This window comes from Lissotriton helveticus, chromosome 6 (genome assembly GCF_964261635.1).
Source record: "Lissotriton helveticus chromosome 6, aLisHel1.1, whole genome shotgun sequence".
Taxonomy (NCBI): Eukaryota; Metazoa; Chordata; class Amphibia; order Caudata; family Salamandridae; genus Lissotriton; species Lissotriton helveticus.
This window is the reverse complement of record NC_136067.1, coordinates 487,035,673-487,056,902: the sequence shown is the minus strand read 5'-3', so window position 1 is coordinate 487,056,902 and position 21,230 is coordinate 487,035,673. Positions and strand designations below refer to the sequence as shown.

The 21,230-nt window shown below is 46.2% G+C and overlaps 1 long non-coding RNA gene across 1 annotated transcript in view; it reads left to right on the top strand.

The window, feature by feature from the left end:
- Positions 1-21,230, top strand: part of LOC144762694 (uncharacterized) — a 121,662-nt gene that overhangs the window by 82,916 nt on the left and 17,516 nt on the right. The window contains exon 3 of the long non-coding RNA XR_013596128.1: positions 177-379. This is a non-coding gene — a long non-coding RNA (uncharacterized LOC144762694). The remainder of the gene's footprint in view (positions 1-176; positions 380-21,230) is intronic.

Genomic DNA, 21,230 nt, shown 5'->3' with positions numbered 1-21,230 from the left:
CCGACAGGTCTCTCCCCAATTAAAGGATCCTAGAACTATACCCTCTTTCTCATGGTATCTATACATGTTGGGGAGGGAATGATTAGTTTCCTGTCTGCCCGGCTCGACCATCTGCATGTATGGGACAAGGATAGTCCTTTTTCAGTTTTGTGACTTTTGTCCTTTCTGTATTCCAGATTCTGCATGTTCGGTCGGGCGGCATTGGAAAAGGCACTGGCGAGGGAGATAAGTCGGGGGGTTGCATTGGTGTTCCCTTGTCTTCCAATCCAGTGATTTATATGCAGTTGGCACAGTGTCACCCTCATTGAATGTCACTTATGTGTAACCTGCAGTTCCCGTGTTACGTGGATCACCAAATATGTGGTGTTAACACTTGTGTGTAAGTGTTTTGAAGCTAGCATGTCAGCTTGTACTGAACACAACAGCTGTGTGTGTTCTGGTGTCCAATGTGAGCTTGAAAATTCTGGATGAATTAAATCATAAAATGGTTTTACCCATTGTGCATAATCTGGTATGTATGTTCTGCCAAAAATTAGAAAACCTAATATTGATTGGAGTTTTTTCAATGTATTTGGTGGGTGTAAAAGCACACACTTCTCTAGGAAATATGTCGCTAGACTTTTGCTTTCACTTGATAACTCGTATCCCAAGAACAGGATACTGAGATTGGTAATTTAGATTTTTTTAACCCATTTGAGCAAATCCCATCTGCAATCTACTCTAGCCAAGTGTGTTGCGAAGTCATCATCGGTTAAGAATGTGTCATCGACATAGGACAATACTTGGTCATCAAAGTCTTGTAACAGTTCTATTACATGGGCTGAGAACAACCCAGGGCTATTCTTATACTCCTGTGTCAATCAACAAAAGTATTTTTGAGAGCAGAGTGCATTAATTGAAGTCAGATACTTGCATTCAGGTGCTATATTTTGGCAGAAAAAAAAGTTTGAGATGTCCAATGTGGTTTTATATTTTTTGCTCACTCTGTTGCTTATTAGTGCCGCGCCATGCACGTTTTGTACTGCAAATGTATGTGTAGCACTGTTCAGTTGTCTGTAGTCTAAAAGTAAGCAATATGAATTATCTGGTTTCATTACTGGAAACAAAGGATTGTTCATTGGTGAGGTGCTGCTTTCTATTACACCCTGATATTCAAGTTGTGTTAGTATTTCTTTAACCTGTTGTTTTTCTTCATGTTTAATGGGGTATTGTGGTTGTGCTTCTGGGCTGGACCTTATGGGTATGATGTAATAAGGGGATCCTTCAACTCAACCCAAGTGGTTGCGTTATAATGCCAGGGTTTGTTCTAGTGTACATATTTTTAACTGACTCTGGAACAAGGTCAGAAAAAGCTGGTAGTCTTAGACTTTCTCCTAGTGGGACTTGCCTAACAAACTCAGGTGGACAATCTTATTCAGGCAAGAGAATGTCACAGCCAAATGACAAGTTCTTCCAAAACAGAAAGTTGCTTGGACATAGTACATCCCCCTCGAGTTGTAATTCATACAATTCACCTGGTCTCTTCCACCTGGATGTATTTGCTTGTTGCTACTGCTGCCAGACACTGCATAAGATTCTGACAAACTATTGTGACTTTTGCCGCACTATCCAGCAGAGTCAGAGCCCACTCCCCATTCAGAAAGCAGAGTCCTCTATATGCGTGGCATGGTACAAAGTTTAGTTTATTAATAAATTTGATTTAGACCTCGCCGGAGGTCAACAAATGCATGATTAGTAGATAGTAAAACAGTTATACTATTAAGACGTTAAACAATTGTAAAACACTTTAAAAAAATGTATTCAGGTTATAACAAGCAAATTCATCAAGCGATGATTTACAGAACTAAATTAAACTTTTTGCCGAGCAGAGATTATGTCTAAAACATATAGGCTTTATATGCCAGCAACAAGCCTCTTCCAGAGTCGAGTTTAAATAGACTAATAACACATGTAAAAAATCTTGCTGTCCTCCGTTATATAAATCGCAAATTTCTGTGGAACTTTCCGATCTATCCCATTTAAATGTATGGGTCTTTAAGGAATGAATCCCCAGCCTCATTAAAATGATGGTGCGCTGGACCCTATGCTCTGAAGAAAAACGTATGTATTGTTGCAGAATTTTATATTGTAGACTATCTTTTTTTTATATAATCTTTTTATTAAACAAAACGTCAGCAAACATCACAGTACAGAGGTAATGTCTTAATACCGATAGCACATCAGGGGGTAAAAGAAAAATACATAAACACATGATTAGGGACATCATGGGGAAGAGGGCACATCGAATTCAACAGTTCTGGGTGGCACGCATATCTCTCCTCTGTGACAATTCCAGGGTCCCCATACCAATGACCATTTCCGAGGGCGTCCTCTCGCTAGATAGACAGTTTTTTCCCAAAACATACACCAGTCTAAGTTGTTTTCCCATACTTCCAAGTTGGGAAACTGTACGGCTCCCCACAGCTGGGCAATGTTCCTTTTTGCTATCATGTAGCCCAGTGTAGCCCACTGTGTCTATGCAGTGCTTAGGATATTGTAGACTATCTAAGAGGTGTGCAGAGTGTTTTAGCTGTGAACAATGGTCTACATCCAACTCGTAGCTTATTCTTGGGGTCAAGGTCTTTAATAAAAGCTTCAAGTGTGAAGAATTCATAGATTTGAAAAGTGCAAACGTGCAACCAGACTGAGTTAGTGCAATACATAAGTTCTTTAAAAGTATGAGGAGATGACTCGTCTGTAAAAGTCTCCAGTTTTAAAATATGCCTTATAGACTCTAGGTTTGCGTGTAGGTGATTATAGGCCCAACAAAGTATATTTGTGATAGCTTTTGCGTACGCACTGACTATTGATAACTCCAGGCGGATTGCTTGGATAGGGACTGACTGATTAACTCTTAGCAGTTTACGGGATAGAATCCCTTCTTTTACATTTAGTCGGTACCATGCCTTGATTGAAATATATTCTAAAACATCAATTAGAATTGGTGGTATTTTTGAACGGTAGACCGTGAGCATGGGTGCAAAATGTCTATTCCATGTGGAGGAGTAAAATCTCAATAGTCCGCAGACGTGGGCATCAGCCTTTAGGCTGATATGCCCAAGATGGGAAACATTTTATAAGGTCTGTGTAAATATTGTCCCAAGTAAGCATATTCCTTAAAAATCTCTAGAGGCTTGCCGTCTAATGTCCAGTTGTAGTGAAGGCAATGCTTTCTCCCTCTAAAGGGAAGAACTTTAGTTTTAGAGGTGTTTGGTATAAGAACATTTTCTTTTGCATACAGATTTAGGGCAATGAGGTTTCATTGTAAACCTATTGGAGTAAGATGCATTATTACTACATCGTCGGCGTACATTAAAATGTTCATGTTGCTCGAAGCTATTTTTGGTGGGAAATTATTAATTGTTTGTAAACACTATGGGAGATAACTTATATAAAGGGAAAATAGAACGGGGGCTAGGACACAGCCTTGCTTAAGGCCATTCTTCTTGAAAATAGGCCCCGTCACACCCTTTTCAACCCCCAGCTGGACTTTACACCATGTTGCCGAGTGTGATGCCATAATTAGCTTCACTAACTTAGACCAAAGGGTTGGCCTCAAAGGCAGTGGTAAAATCAACAAAGACACAGTAAACAACATGCTGCTTCATTACTACATATTAATCTATGACTGTTTGCAGGACTTCAATGTTATCCGTTGCAGAATGCTTTGGTCAAAAGCCATCCCGAGTTGTTGGTATCACTACTGTGGAAAATGCCCAATGTTCCAATACGCATGTTGAAAAAATCTTTCCAGTAGCATCCAGTAGAGCTATCTGTCGGTAGTTGTTGGGCGACAGTTGGGATCCTTTTTTTAAGGATGGGAACCACATTGCTCTCTTTGGCATGTAATGTAATGTAATGTAATGTAAAGTGCATTTTTATAGCGCAACTACCACTCCAAAGAGTATCTTGGCGCTTAACACCAACCCAGATGAAAAAAGGTTGGGGGGAATGGAGGCGAACTTAGTAACAATACACTTTACACCAATGCTCTACAAGCAGCATCAGTAAGTGAAAACATCCAGGTTTTAAGCGCTTTCCTGAAATTGCTCTCATTTGACATCAATCGGAGCTGCGGCGGAAGTTTATTCCAAGCCTTAGTGCCCAGAAGGAAAAGAGATTTACCACCTTTAGTCGCCCGCTTGAATCTAGGTATTACCAACAGGTTCTGATTTGCAGACCTCAAACAGCGCATCGGCTGATAGTGCTTAAAGCCGTTGGACAAGTATCTAGGCCCTTGCTGTTGGAAAGCTCTGAATGTAATCAAAAGAATCTTAAACAGGATCCGTTTACAGATCGGTAACCAATGAAGCGCCTTAAGCGCGGCCGAGGCAGATGACTTACGGGGCCAGCGTAACACCAAACGGGCAGTTGCGTGCTGGACCATCTGCAGCCTGTGGAGAACGGACTTATTTGCTCCCGCATACAGGCTGTTGCAGTAGTCCAGTCTAGATGTTATCAAAGCAACTGCCACCGTTTTTCTTGCTGACAAGGGAAGGAGATAAAAAAACTTCCTCAAAGATCTAATAATATGAAAACACGTACCGGCCACGGCCACCGCTTGTTGTTTAAAAGACAACTGGTCATCGAATTTAATGCCCAAGTTTCGGGCGGAAGAGATAGTATTTGGAGGGGCTTCAGCATCATCAGGCCACCAATCTTTCGGAGAAAACAGATTTTGAGAGCCGAACGGCAAAATTTCCGTCTTACCGGAATTACATTTGAGGTGATTGTTAGTCATCCACTCAAACGTGGCCGTAAGGCAGTTTTTCAAGTTTTCTTCGGCCCCAGGCAGTTCCCTATCCAGGACCAGGATAAGCTGAGTGTCATCAGCATATGATATTGTGCTAATCTGGTAGCTAGCGATTAGCTCAATCAGGGGCACCATATACAGATTAAAAAGTACAGGGCTCAGACTGGAGCCCTGAGGGACCCCTGAGCTGATGACTTTAGCTTCAGATTGATACTGGCCCAGTACCGTGATTTGGCGCCTATTGTTCAGAAAATTTCTGAGCCACGCCAATACCACCCCCCCTATGCCTGCCTAAACGGTCCACTAAGATGGTGTGTGAGACCATATCGAAGGCCGCCGATAGGTCGAGTAAAATCAAGACGGCCTTCTTTCCCTGATCCACAGCCAATCGTAGGGTCTCAACCGTAAACAGCAGAGCTGATTCGGTGGAATGTTTCGAACGAAACCCTGATTGGTTAGGGTGTAGGATGTCACTCTCCTCTAGGAAATTTGTAAGCTGGTTATTAACAAATTTTTCCGTCAGTTTAAACACCAAAGGGAGCAGGGAAATAGGGCGCAGGTTGGAGAGAGTGGTCGAGTCAGGGAGAGCCTTTTCTGGAGAGGCTTGACTGCAGCAAGCTTCCAGTCACTGGTAATTTCTGCCGTGGCCAAAGATGAATTGATGATGCTGTTGATGATAGGATTAGCCACCTCCACTAACGCCTGCAAAACTGAAGGTGGGCATGGATCAAAGGGGGATCCAGATGTACTTGCTAAAATGGCTTTATTGGTATCCTCCAAAGAAATGGGGGCGAATGAATTCAAGCATAAGGAGCTAGTTGATGTCTAACCACCTCCGTCTTTCCAAGATTTCCAAGGGTGGGAGTCACAGGTGGAAAAACCTTCACAATATCCAAAATCTTGTTTTCAAAGTAATTGGCGATGGCATTACAAAGAGATAGGGACGGGGGAATTTCCTGCGAAAGGGCTGAAGGATTGATATAATGATTTACTATCTTAAAAATTTCCTTTTGGCCATTTCCAGAGATAGTTATCGCTTGCAGGTAGTGAGCTTTTTTAGCTAGCTTAATTGCTGCATGATATCGTCTTCTGGCGAGTATATAAACATCACGGGCAGCCGCCTCATACTTTCTACGCCACCTACGCTCCAATGATCTCACTTCACCTAACTCTTTTTTAGGGCTAGAGAAAACCATGGGGCACTCTTTTTACTTTTTGAACCACCTACATTTTTCCTGCGAGTTGGGACTAAAAGAGTCCCGACTGTCGTAATCCAGTTGCAGAATTGCTGATAATCCATAGAAGTATGGCCCGTTGGAGTGGGCTTACTTTCTTTTAGCTTCTCTACCAGATCTGACCTTGTGGGTAGATTCCTCCACTCTGGTTTACTTACAGCGTCTGTTTTATTCCTACTATTTGCAGGAACATTACACTTCAGGGAGAGGTCAAATGGTATTAAATTATGATCAGACCAAACTAGAGGGCAAGGAGACTTGACTACTAACCTGTCTGAATTAGAACAGATACAGTCTAAGACATGTCCTGCTGTGTGTGTGGGTTCTAGGGTAAGGAAGGTAAGGCCTAGGACGTTGATAATGTCCATAAAGCAACTTACTCACGACACTTTGGGAGAGTCTAAGTGAAGATTCAAGTCCCCTAGAACTGTAAAATGGGCAGACTTAAGCGCCAGATCACTCAATACCTCTCCCACACTCTCTAGGAACTCAATAGGGGACTCAGGGGGGGCGATAAATTAGAGCACCAGAGAAAGAGAGGGAGTCATGTATACCTAGGCAGAAGGCCATGGCCTCAGCACCTTTTATATCTGGCAACTCATATGTGGTACATGTCAATGTATCACGATAAAGGATTGCCAGACCTCCACCTCGTTGCAGAGGCCTGTCTAATCGCTGTATCAAAAAGTTCTGCGGGAGGGCCACAGCTAAGTCCGGGTTACACCAAGATTTAAGCCAAGTTTCTGTGATGAGGAGCCAATCTAAATTTACCTCCATAATCAAATCGTTAATATTTTGAGCATTTTTACACATTGACCGAGCATTAATAATTCCCCCACGTAAAATAGTGGGTTTTGGGACTACCGAACCTACCACTAAAGCAGGTGGTTCAGGAATAAACATAGCCTTGCACTGACCACAACAAACGGGACCATCCCATGTATTCGGGTTGAGGACCTCATAGCAATGCGTTGGGATCCGGTTGTGAGAGCATAAAGGATCACTACATAAACCTGAGGAACCATTACATGATGCCCAACCTGGGGCACAATATACCACCTCAAGCGCCTCCTTAGTGCTGACGTGCGCAGACGGGGATGACTCTGGCTCGACTCCGGCGTGAGTCCGGCGCGCCCGCTGCGCGTCACCGCTGCGCGTCACCACTGCGCGTCGTCATAGCAGGTTTAAGTAGGGAAACTCACCTCGCCTGGCCGCCTGAGCACTAGAGCGCTCAACAGGATGGCGCTAGCAGACGTCCCCAGCTACCCCCAAGATGGCGGAACCCACGAGGAAGTACAGGAAAATCCGCTAAAACAGCGGTGAAGGGCACAATTAAAGTGCAGATGTGCGCAATGTGGACCAATAAAATCAGGGGTTAAGAAAAACAATATTAAACTAAAATAGGCAAAACAGGATTATTTATTTAAAAATACACGCTCTACTTCACTAATATGCTCGCTTCAGCCCAGGGTGATTGCAAAGCGCAGCGTTGCACAAATAAGCCTTTCCCAAGACCGACTCGCCGAAATGAGTCGTCTTAAGTAGGGAAACTCACTTCGCCTGGCCGCCTGTGTACTAGAGCGCTCAACAGGATGGCGCTAGCAGACGTCCCCAGCTACCCCCAAGATGGCGGAACCCACGAGGAACTACAGGAAAATCCGCTAAATAGCGGTGAAGGGCACAATTAAAGTGCAGATGTGCGCAATGTGGACCAATAAAATCAGGGGTTAAGAAAAACAATATTAAACTAGAATAGGCAAAACAGGATTATTTATTTAAAAATACACGCTCTACTTCACTAATATGCTCGCTTCAGCGCAGGGTGATTGCAAAGCGCAGCGTTGCACAAATAAGCATTTCCCAAGACCGACTCGCCGAAATGAGTCGTCTTAAGTAGGGAAACTCACCTCGCCTGGCCGTCTGAGCACTAGAGCGCTCAACAGGATGGCGCTAGCAGACGTCCCCAGCTACCCCCAAGATGGCGGAACCCACGAGGAACTACAGGAAAATCCGCTAAAACAGCGGTGAAGGGCACAATTAAAGTGCAGACGTGCGCAATGTGGACCAATAAAATCAGGGGTTAAGAAAAACAATATTAAACTAAAATAGGCAAAACAGGATTATTTATTTAAAAATACACGCTCTACTTCACTAATATGCTCGCTTCAGCGCAGGGTGATTGCAAAGCGCAGCGTTGCACAAATAAGCCTTTCCCAAGCATGTTTTTGGAATTCTCCCAGTGGAGAGACAGTGGGAGAATAAAGGGGCCAAGAACTTGCTCCAGTCTTCAGGATTACTTTAAAGAACTTTAATGGAGATGTTGTCTGGGCCCGTTGCTGCAGTTGATCTTGCTGCCTTTATGTGTAATTCTATTTCTTTCGCTGATGGTGCTAACACGCCGTGAAGTTTTTCCTCCTTTCTGAGCCAAGGTTGTATTGGTTTTGCCAATCTGTAAACATTTGGTTTAGAAATAGGGCTCCCGGTTTTATGGTATTCATTTATTTACAATTTCCGTCTGTATTTATCCATATTTTTTTTTGGCCATCTTATCAGTATTTATCCATATTTATTCTGTGTTGTGTGAATAAATTAAGTTGTAATATGGTACATTTCCACATGTATTACAATAATTAATATGCACTCATACTTTGACGACTGTCATGCTTTAGTAAATTAAGTAGCCAAATATAACGTAACAATACACCCAGAGGTAAGTAATGGCATTAAAATACAAAAGGATGTTGACATATGTTATTTAATGAAACCTCATCCTGTTTTTAACTTCCCATGACATCTATCTGCTCAGCTGTTCACCTGGAATTAACGAACTACAGTATGGAAAGGCACTCAAAAGAAGCCCAATATTCTGTATTTTTCCATTTTTAAAAATAAATACAGACATGAATTACATTGATTTCTGTCTGTATTTATCTGTAAAAATCAGTAAAAACGGAAAACTGGGATCCCTATTTATAAAGCTCAAAGAGATACTGTTCCCACTCTGAAGGGGGAACTGGAGAAGAGTAAAGAGTTGTCCTTGTGCCTGTTGCTTATGCTACTATCCTCTGGAACTCCTTACTATTTTTCAGTTTACTTTAGTTTGAATATCCACCCAGTTTTTATCATTTTGTGCGCGTCTGATTTTTTCCTTCTGTCGTTGGCGTGCTTTTTTCAGCTTTTCTTTCTGTCTGGTTCCACAGTATTTTAGAAACTGCAGTCTAATCAAGTTTTTTAAATTAGAAGTTACACAGTCTGAGTGCTTTAGACTGAGTGAACTCTTACCTGGCTGTGTGTCCGGACAGAGAGACCACTATCTCGGTAACCGTATCCTAGTAAACTGTTATCAGGTTGGTAACTGTGCTTCCATTGATCAGTAATAAAGTAATGTTATCTTATGTTAATAAAATGTATACAGCACACGAATACCAAGAAGCGTGTTGGTGCTAACAGTCCTGAAGAAAGCTAGAGCACTATTCGTTGAATAGCCAGGTCTTAAGGACCTTTCTGAAGGACGTTAAAGAAGGAAGACTTCTGATGGAAACGGGGAGCTTCACCCACTGTGAAGCTTCTGCCGCCCCAGTTCACCTTACAGAAGCTCTAAGAGAGCATCAGTTTTGCCCCTTCAGACCGGAGGTATCTGTTTGGAGAGTACCAATGCAGTGACCGCCTCAAAAACTGAGGACCAGTACCATGTAGCGCCTTATATGTGATACATATGGCCTTAAATGTAATACAACACTTGTCTGGCAGCCAAATCTCCGAAGATGCTTTCCCACTAATTGAAACTTGGGGATCCCCAGCGGGAGGCTTGCAGTCAATCAATCAATCAATCATATCACTTGTATAGCGCGCTACTCACCCGGAAGGGTCTCAAGGCGCTTGGGGGAAGGGGGCCGCTACTGCTCGAACAGCCAGGTCTTGAGTTGTCTTCTGAAGGCGAGGTGGTCCTGGGTCAGCCGAAGGTGGATGGGGAGGGAGTTCCATGTCTTGGCCGCTAGGTAGGAGAAGGATCTTCCTCCGGCGGTGGCTCTTCGGATGCGTGGTACAGCGGCGAGGGCGAGGCTAGCGGATCGTAGCTGGCGGGTGGGCGTGTGGAAGGTCAGGCGGTCGTTGAGGTACTTGGGGTCCAGGTCGTGGAGAGACTTGTGTGCGTGGGTGAGGAGCCTGAACGTGATCCGCTTGTTGACGGGGAGCCAGTGCAGGTTCCTCAGGTGGCCGGAGATGTGGCTGCGTCGAGGGATGTCTAGGATGAGTCGGGCGGAGGCATTCTGGATGCGTTGTAGTCTTTTTTGTAGCTTGGCTGTGGTTCCGGCGTAGAGGGTGTTTCCGTAGTCCAGTCGGCTGGTGACGAGGGCCTGGGTGACCGTCTTCCTGGTTTCGATCGGGATCCATCGGAAGATCTTGCAGAGCATGCGGAGGATGTGAAAGCATGAAGAGGAGACGGCGTTGACTTGTCTGGTCATGGAGAGGGAGGAGTCCAGGATGAAGCCCAGGTTGCGTGCGTGGTCTGTTGGCTTGGGAGCGGTGCCCAGGGCGGGGGCCACCAGGAGTCGTTCCAGGCAGAGGGTGATGGTCCAAGGATGAGGACTTCCGTCTTGTCTGAGTTCAGTTTCAAGCGGCTGTTCTTCATCCACTCGACAACGTCTTTCATCCCTTCGTGGAGGCTGGTTCTGGCGGTGCCGGGGTCTCTGGTGAGGGAGAGGATCAGCTGGGTGTCGTCGGCATAGGAGATGAAGTTGAGGTTGTGTCGGCGTGCGATGGCTGCGAGGGGTCTCATGTAGACGTTAAAGAGGGTGGGGCTGAGTGATGATCCTTGCGGGACGCCGCAGATGACTTCGCTGGCCTCGGAACGAAACGGGGCAGCAGCAGCATTCAGGATCATCTGAAGCTTGTGTAACTGCTTCTCGGGCATGCCGAGATAGAGCCCATTGCAATAATTCAGTTTGGCCAGAACTAAGGATGTAACCACCGTTTTCATACTGTCTACTGGGATCAAAGGTAAGATTTTCTTGATCACCTTACGTAGGAAAAAGCTGGATGACGAAACTGCTTTGACTTGAGCTTCGAAGTTTAGTTTCTCATCTATAATTACTCCCAGATTGTTTGCTTTGGGTATCGGGATAAGTACTGCTCCCAGTTTGTCCGGCTACGAAATCTTTGACCAGCTAGGGGAGTAGTTACCAAACAGGATTATCTCTGTTTTTTCTGAGTTAAGCTTGAGGCAGTGCAAGCTCATCCATGAGTCGACTGCCAGCAAGCAATCCCGAAATCTTTTTACAGACAGCATGATATTTTTACTGACGGACAAGACAATTCGAGTGTCGTTCGCGTAGGTTGTTAAAGCCTTCCTGAAGGATCTAATCAATACAGCCAATTCAGACATGTATACATTAAAAAGTGTAAGGCTCATTGGAGATCCTGAGGGACTCCACAAGGGAAAGTGAAGGACGAGGAAGCGTAATTGCCCAAGGCAACTGATTGTATCCTGTCAGATAGAAAAGAGGAGACCAATGCTAACACATTATCCATGATGCCAAGTGTATTCAGACGGTTAAGTAACATCGTCTGGTCAACCATGTCAAACACTGCCGACAGCTCAAGCAGAATACGGGCCTCAGCACCTCCTGCATCTAAGACTGCTCTAATTTCATCTGTAGCTTTTATTAGGGCTGTTTCGGTGCTGTGCTCTGCCCTAAATCTGAATTGGGACTCGTCCAAGAAGTTTTGTTCATGTAAATATAGAGTAAGCTGATTATTTGTGAGTTTTTCCGCCAGTATAGCTGAGAGTGGAAGACGCGAACTAGGCCTGTAGTTATTTCAATCAGCTGCATCATGATTCCGTTTTTTCAGGTGGGGTAAAATCGATGCCCTCTTCCAAATGGAAAGAAAAACACCTTCCGTAAACATAGAGTTAAAAGTTGAGGTTAGACTGGGGCCAAGGATCTCAGGGACTTGTTTTAAAATCGTGGGAGGAAAAGGGTCAAGGGGAGAACCTGATTTGGCCTGTTGAATATGAGTTGTTACCTCATCCACAATTACTGATCTAAATTCAGTGAAAGCTGGAGCACTAGGGGGGTCGATGGATTACTAAATCATTAGTATCAGATCTTGACCGATTATCAAAGGTAATATAGATTTGTTCCACTTTATTTCGAAAATGCCGAGTTACTGAGTTACAAAAGTCCTGAGAATGGTCATTCAACTTTTTTTTCAGGTAGAGTGGACTGTTTGGTCACCACCCGAAACAGCTCTTAAGTGGAATTTTCTGCCTCCTTAATTTGTTTGGTAAAGATTAATTTCCCAGCGTCGGGTTATGTTATTTGAACAGCTTGATTAAGAGAAGCTTTTTGGTCCTGAAGAGAACTCTACACTTATCAAGAGTTGGAAACGCGTAGACCAGTTATTTTTTAGCCATGAGAATGCACAACAAAGTTTGAATTGTGTATAGAAAGAATACAATGTGATGATATTGTTTACTATGGCGTTGTTCTGAATTAAGGGCAAAAAAAGACCACACAAAATGAAATTGTAAATTAAATTGTAAATAGAAGGTGACGGCTGTGAATGTGGTGAATGAATGTGAGGGCGTCTGAAAAGGTTGAATTAGATAATCATGAATACGAGCATGTACAAATTTTTCTTTATGTGATAATTGTCTTCAGTTGTGATTTCAAAAATTTAAATGTTGTGAAAATGCGTACATTTTGATAAGAATAATAATTAAAAAGATAAAGATTTATTCAAGACAGAACTAGAAGTCCATGGCACATGTTGCTTCAATTGCAATATGCATTCTCAAATGAGAATATAAATAAAGTAGCAGTATTGACATTTGTTTAGTTAGATATTGATCATTAAGTGGCATGTTTAACTTTAATCCCGGCACCTTCATCTTTTTAAATTGAGGCTTTGGCTGCATACGTTTTTTTCTGCCTTTTTTATTATAAAGTCAGAAGAGCATTGTCAGTCCTTCTTCGGTTTCTCATACCCCTCTGACCTGCGCTCTGATTGTGCTCCTCTGTTCATGCGTTTTACGGATGACTCCTGAAAGAAACGAGAATGATGTGTTTGGTTTCGGGCTGTTTAATTGTATCACGGATACACAAGTTATAGCTCTTCTCAGAGAATTTCTCTTGAGGAGATCCACCTTGTGGTTTAGTCTTTTCTTTATTTTTCTTATAATCCCAGTATTTTTTAGAAGACTCAGGTGCCTGTTTTAAGTAATCCTTTTCAGGATAAGTTGAGTTAGGTATGGCTCCCAAGTTATCTCAACCTATTAATGTATAGTTTTCTGCAATAATTTAGGTAGTTCATGCTCCTGGTCTGCCAGAGCAACCTGCTCCAGCCGATGGCTTACTGCCAACGCTGTTTCCCCCTTTATATTACTTAAGCTCATTGAGGATACTGTAGCAAAATTGCCGATTTGTTGTTAGTAAAGTGTTTATTGCCATTTAGACAAAAAACATTACAGATAAAACGGTCATGCTTTCGATAGGTGTAATCACATAGAGTATCAAATCGAAGGATATATATTGTGCCCGGAGACATATCAGCGGAGAGAGACTTAAAGTAAAACCATCAACAGGGTGCAAAGCATCAGAGCAATGGCAGCATTTAAAATGATGCACATTATGAAACAGAGAAAGAATAAAGGCTAATAAATCAAAAGATGGCGACATACCATTAATGTCAGATAATATGAGGTAAACTTCTGTCCTGAAGTCAGCCACCTTGGAGCAGTTCCAAACCAGACATAAAAACGTGGCTTGTGGTGTGTAGCATCTTGCACAATAAGAATCTGAGGCCTGCCTTATTTTGAAAACTTGTTGCGGTGTACGGTATAGTCTATGTATGTATTTAAAGTGAAAAAGATGCAATCTGTAATTTGGAGATAGCATTTCCAGTTGACTGCAACAGAAAGCCCACTGTGTATTCAAAAGGGAGGGAGTCCAGCTCCGTATTACATGCTTAGCGAGCTCTAGGGATGAGGATCAGCCAGCAGCATTGCATATGGTTGTAAAGTCTAGTGATCAATTTACACGGAGATGAACCGGTATATGTTCCTCGGCTGCGAGAGGCAGAGGGGGCACTTCTCCTCACCTGTGGACCCCATCTGTGCAGCATCTAACTTTACTTTGCTCCCAGATGCATCCCAGTAAGCAGACATCATCACTATGGACAACAGTGTAATGTGGCCCATTCCACCCCTTGGGTCTGACTTCTGTCCCCAACCCAGCGAAAACTCTGACCACCAGGACAGCAACCAGCAGAGGCTACTGACAGCTGTCAGTCTCAATAGCCAGGCCCTATGCCATCCAGGGCTCACTGACGTCTGTGGTTTCTCAAAGTGGAAGGCAGTAGCCCCAGGTGCCTTGTACCCTTTCTGTACTTCACCTCCCACCAGTTCAGGGGTGATATGCTTAGACTGGTCACTCAGCTCAGGGTCTGCGCCGTGAGGCTGCACAGGAGACAAGGGTGGGCTCTCTCTTACCCTGTCCCTCCTTCTGGGGTCCTGCACACTCTGCATGGGAGTGGTACCCTCTGGAAAGGGAACTGTTAGGGTGCTCTTAACAGCCGCCCCTCCCAGTTCCCCTGACACTGAGGGCAACTCATTCCTCAGAGGGCAGCCTATGGACATCTGGGGACTAACTATGACCCTCCTTTGGGTCACCTCCCCACCCCACTCTAGGGATACCAGACCCATAGGGCAGAAGTCCTACCAATGGGCTGGAGTTATGATACACACCTGGCCTGTTTACTACTCTGGGGAAATAAGCCTTTTCACAACCGTGGTATGGGCAGTTCCAGATTCCCTAGGAGCTGTGACTGCTAACCCATTCACTTTCACTTGGTGGAAGTGATGACTACTGTCCTCAGGGATCACCAACTCACCCTCTGAGTCCACCTCCCAACTAAGGGAGATCATGGCATGGTCTATGGCCTGCTCCTGGGAACTACTCACTCCTAAGGCAACATTAGCCGCCCCTGTAGAGGTACCACCAGTGGGTGGGTTCGTAGGACAGAAAGAGTCCCCCTGCTTGTTTTCTTGCTGTTAACATTCAAAGCAGCAGTGTTAGAAACGGGGTACCCTGGGCCACCGTCCACCAGAACCTCCTCCCTGTTGCTCAGAAGGGACATGGGAACCCTTTCCTTCCCCCTTACCCTGGGACCTGTCTGTGTCTCTCTTGATGTCCCCCTCATTCCTCTGGGGGAAGCCTTAATCACTCCTCTTGGAATCACTCCCAGGTACCTTCCTTTTGACAATGGGACTGATCCAGAGGTCCACCTTCTTAGCATGCTCTCTGGGGTCAGTGAGCTTACTATCAACAAGGTTTTGGTGCAAATCTGGAAAGCAAAGACTGAACTTATGCTCTGTTGCAAACAAATTATATAGCTCCTGATAATCTTTTACCTCCTCACTGCCCTTCATCTAAACATCCAGTGCCTTGCAAAAGGAATACACACAATCCACCCAGTTCTGTTGAGAATTCTTCTGATTATCCCTGAATTTCTGTCTATATTTCTCTGGGGTCAAACAAAACTTCCTGATTAGGGCCACCTTCACGGGGGGGATACCTCATCCTGTCACGCCCTTCACTATGGATATGTCTCCAAAGACTAGTCCCCCAATCTGCTTCTGGGACCTGGTTCATTTGATCTGCAGTTTCATAGGCCTCAAACCATCTGTCTATGTCGTCTCCCACCACAAAGTCAGACACCAGACCCTTAGGTATATGGGCCCTCCTGTTAGAGGGCATGGAAGAAATGCTGCCACCATCACTTCTGGGGACCACCTGTCTGGCTTTGATGCCCAGCACTCTCAGGCTCAACTCCTGACCCAACATTAATTTATTTTCTCCCAGGGCCAACTTGGCTTTCTTTTCCTTCTCCTCCTTGGCCAATCTCTTTTTACTCTCCTCCATTTCCATTGTTAGCTTTTTTTCATCCAAGGCCTTCTCTCTCCAGTTTGAGCTTAGCCAGCTCCAATTTAAACTTTCTCTCCTCCTCTCCTCACACCTGTCCGCCATCTCCTCTTCGGACAAGCTTTTGTATGACACACTGCTCTCTGTCCTGGAAGGGACCCTCATTCATGGGAGTAAGTTGCTCTCCTTCCCCACAGACAGCAGCCTATTCCTCTTCGCAGACCCTAGTCCAAGTCATCCTCCACAGGCTTGCCCCCCTCTGGGGTTCTATTTAATGCAGCATGGGCTTCTGAGTATGCTCTCAGTGCCTTTTGCAGCTCCACCTTCCTGGTGGTGTTCTTTACAGGAAACTCAAACTCCTTGCAGAAGTCTTTGAGCTGGTTCACAGTGTAACCCTCAATTCTGGCCAGCTCAAACTCCATTAATTTAGATACAGACCTCCCAATCAGAGACATTGTTTTAGAAAAAAATCAAAATTGCCAATCATAGAGAATTGAAAAATAAAAAATGCCAATTGAATAGAGTATTACAAAAATGCCAATGGGGATCGGAGAAAATTGATTATAATTGGTCTAGATGCGTATGGAAGTGTACACCAAATTACTGTAAGGTACTGCACAAACACAAGTCCTTTTCTCACCGCTGATCACCAGCGTTACAAAGGGGGTCTCTAGTTGGCAGAGTTATGCACCATGTCCAAGTAGAGACCAGCCTTCTCATTTGGGTAAGTCAGATACACACCCTGAATCAACCTGTGCTCACCCTCTGGTAGCTTAGCATAGAGCAGTCAGGCTTAACTTAAGAGGCAATGTGTGAGATATTTGTGCATCATGTCCATTACGGTAGCACAGTGAAAACACTACAAAAGACTCCAGTTTAGAAGAATAGAGAATATTTATCTAATTAAAACAAGAACAAAACAACAAAAATCCAATAAGTAGAACTTGAGATGATTTTTTAAAGATTAAATGCAAAAACAGTGCTTAGAAGTCACTAGCTATCAAAAGATTACTTAAGGTTGCAAGGAACCGGTACAAATCCAAAGTTTAGGCCTACAGCTATGGAGGGAAGGTCAGCTACAGAACCCATGCAAGGCCTGGCAAGAAAGTACCTTGTATGGAGCAAAGCACCAATGTGGAGAACACAATATGTTGGCTACGATTCGGGTAGGAGGGCCAATGCGAAGCGGTCGAGCCTCGCAGTTGGTGCTAAAGAATCAGCACTGTGTCATCGTTGAGCCATGCCGGGATCTCTTTGGATCGGCGCTGCATCTTTGTTGAGCCTCACATTCGGCTGTGACCATCTGCTAGAATTGATAGGAAAGAAACTGCAGATGTCTTCTGATGTGGCTTGGGATTCTTGAAAACCAGGACCTCTAACAGCAGTGTCGGCTTTGGACAGCTGCAGACAATATTGGATGTGGGCCTTGGCTCTCTAGATAATTACAACTGTAGCACAGAGCACAGAAAAGCGATTACGGAGAGGAAGGCCGGGCGGAGTCGGAAGTGACGGTGTTGGTTGGAGGCGGAGCCGCGAGTGGCGTATTCCAGGCAGTGTCGTTATCCACTCAGCTGTTTGTTCAGGTGGTAAATACGAATAGGGCAGCTGGGGAGGCTACTGGAGCAGCTGAGGAGCGGGAAGACCGGAATTTGAACAGAGCCCTGGGCCGACCATACCATTCCACACCCCACTGCATTAGGTCTGCTGCAGGCACAGATGCAGGTGAGGTAAGGAGTTCGGGAGACAGGGTTGTAATGTTCTTAACCGCTGGTTAGCGGTCTAGTTGAATGCACACCGAAGGGTGCGCATACGAGAGCGCGTGACGTCACGCGCTCGCCTTTATAATAAGAGGTGCGTGGCCGGCACAGGCAGTCCGGACCATGCGGTTGAGTCTAACTGGTGTCCCGTGTATCATTGCTGCCACGGTGCTTATGCGATCATGCGCCCGCGGCCTGCACCCACAACACTGGCGACGAGGGTCTGAGAACCCGTGCAGTGCCACAGTGACTGCGTTTAAACGCGCTCCGACATGAGGAGCCATACGACGGACCCCTGTGATCGACAGGGTTGGCGCTCATGGCCTATTCCGCGCCGCACACTAGCGGAGAGCTGCGAGGCTGTGCACCGGTCCCCATGAGTGTGCTGGACCCATCCCTGCGCAGCGCACGGCACCGCCGTTTGGCGCCATAAGACCCCGAGCGTCCAGGCTGAAGCCACGCTCCATCGCTGCCACGAGCCGGAGTGGCTGGCCTGTGTGCCGACGGAGGAAGAAGGTCAGTGCCAGCGTGTGGGGATCCAGGCAGTCCTGTCCAGCAGCGCACGTGGCCCACTCACGCAAGAGGGTCCTGGCAGTGCCATATCCGGCCGGAATCGGAGCGCCACGGCCTAAAGTAGCCTGAAACGTGCAGTAGGCCCCACCACGTTCCAACATGGTGTCGATTCCCGCAATCGAACCGTTTGTGGTAGATGGTGATCCGGCTTCCCTAGCACCCCGCTGGAAAGATTGGACGGACCGATTGCAGATCTACTTCGAAGGTGCAGGCACGGCGAGGGAGCGCCGCAGAGCATTGCTCCTACATTTAGGAGGGACGGACATCCAATGAATCTACAAGACCCTAGTGGAAGCCACACCCAAGACCTACATCACACTCCTCAATGCGCTCAATGCACACTTCGAACCAATGGCTAGCAAAGACTATGAACGGTTGATTTTCCGTCAAGCTAAACAGGAAGCAGACGAATCGCTTGACGCATTCCACGGAAGGTTGAAAGAACTGGCCAGCACCTGCGGATTCCGCGACGAGCAAGAGGAGATACGAGGTCAAATAATACAGGGGTGCTATTCCTCGAATTTAAGAGTAAAGATCTTGCAAGAGGATGGAAAACCGTTGGCAGACATCTTAAAGCTAGGGCGCTCCAAGGAACTATCGCAAGCGAGAGCGTCGCACATGGAAGCAGCCCTCCACCGACCGGTCAAGGCGGAAAGATCTTGCAAGAGGATGGAAAACCGTTGGCAGACATATTAAAGCTAGGGCGCTCCAAGGAACTATCGCAAGCGAGAGCGTCGCACATGGAAGCAGCCCTCCACCGACCGGTCAAGGCGGAACAGGTCAACGCGGCCGAACAAGTCAATGTCGTCCGACCGAAAACACGCCAATACGGAGGAAAGAAGCCGCAAGACAGGCGCAGAGAATGCGGCTACTGTGGAGGCCAGCCCCACCGCGCTCAAGACTGCCCGGCGAGAGGGAGAAGATGCAGCTCATGTGGTTGAATGAACCACTTCGTGGCAGTGTGCAGAACATCCAAATCCAAAAACGAAGCGGCCCACGCCATAAGGGAAAATCAGGACAGTGAAGACATGGACGATGACTCCAACGACTACCCTGTCCACTACGTGTTCGCCATCGACCAACCACAGCGAAAGAAGAGACGCCTCCTGAAGTGCCGCATAAAGATACACCAACAGGAAGTGAGAGCCACGATTGATACTGGAGCGTCCATCGAGCTTATGGCGGCGAATGTGTACAATCAGCTGAGGGACAAACCGACCCTGCAGGCAGCCAAGATCAGGGTGTTCGCGTATGGACAGAAAACACCTATTCCACTAATAGGCTGTTTCCAGACTGAACTACAACATCAGAGTTTGAAGGTCCCGACAACCGTCTATATCACCAAGGAGGGCAGCGGCATGTTCATCAGTGGGCAGGCGGCAGAGGAACTCAGACTAATTTCGTTTGCAATGGCTGTGCTGACAGAAGAGCTAGACACCATATTGGAAGAGTTCGAGGACACGTTCCGAGGCATTGGATGCCTGAAAGGAAAAGAGATATCACTCCACATTGATCAATCGATCCAACCTGTTGCACTCAGACACAAGAGAATAGCATTCCACCTCAGAAAGAAGGTCGAGGAAGAACTCGAAGCCCTCGAACGACAGGGCATCATTGAAAGGGTCAGTGGGCCCACCCCGTGGGTGTCTCCAATCGTGGTGGCACGCAAGCCGAAGCAGCCTGGCCAGGTCCGCATATGCGTAGACATGCGCCTACCAAACGCAGCAGTCAAGAGAAAAAGGCACCTGACTCCCACGGTCGACGACATTCTAGGAGAACTAAACGGAGCAAGGTGGTTCTCCAAAATGGATCTCAGGTCGGGCTATCACCAGCTGCCCCTCCATCCAGACTCCCGTTACATAACCACGTTCTCTACCCACGTAGGACTTAGACGCTACCGACGTCTCAATTTCGGCATTTCCAGTGCGGCGTAGGTATTCCAGATGACCATCCGGGAGGTCCTGAGTGGACTCCCAGGAGTCCTAAACGTCAGTGGTGATCTGCTAATATATGCCAACTCGATCGAAGAACATCATCGAAGATTGAGAGGTGTGCTACAGAGAATCATAGACTCAGGCCTGACCCTGCACCGCGAGAAGTGCCAGTTTCTCCAGAATAAGATCAGTTTCTTCGGCTACACCTTTTCAGACCAAGGGATAGCCCCGGACCCAGACAAAGTAAAAGATGTACAGGAGGCGCCTGCTCCCTCCAACATATCGGAAGTGAGGAGCTTCCTGGGAATGGTAAACTTCTGTGGAAGGTTTATCCCGGATCTGTCAAACCTCACCCGTTCCCTTCGAGAACTCACCAAGTCAACCACCCCGTGGCAGTGGGGCGAGGAACAGGAAAAAGCGTTCTGGGACACTAAAGCAGCATTGTCCGCAGAGCAGACTTTATCGTACTTTGACCCGGCAAAGCCTACCAACATTGCAGTGGACGCCAGCCCCTACGGTCTGGGAGCCGTGCTGATCCAATGCCAAGGCGAGGAAGACTGGGCCCCCATCGCCTATGCCAGTCGGTCCTTAACCGAGACGGAGCAAAGATACTCCCAAATAGAGCGAGAGGCAATCGCTATTCACTGGGCCTGCAGACACTTCCACGTCTATGTGTACGGGCACCCCTTCACAGTGTCAACGGACCATAAGCCTCTGATCCCACTATTCCGAGGTTCAGTATCTAAGCCACCACCCCGGATCGAAAAATGGATCCTCCAATTACAAGAGTACGACTACCAAGTGGAGTACAAGCCGGGAGCGACCAACCCGGCAGACTATCTCTCCAGGCATCCTCGAGCCGCCACCAACGTGGAAAGGAAGACGCAGAGGAAACGGAGGAATACGTAAAGATTGTACGAGAAAGGTCGAGACCCCTGCCCACGAGTCTCGAGATGATCATTGAAGCTACTCGCAATGACGAAGTACTCCAGCTAGTGGTGAGTGCCCTACAAACC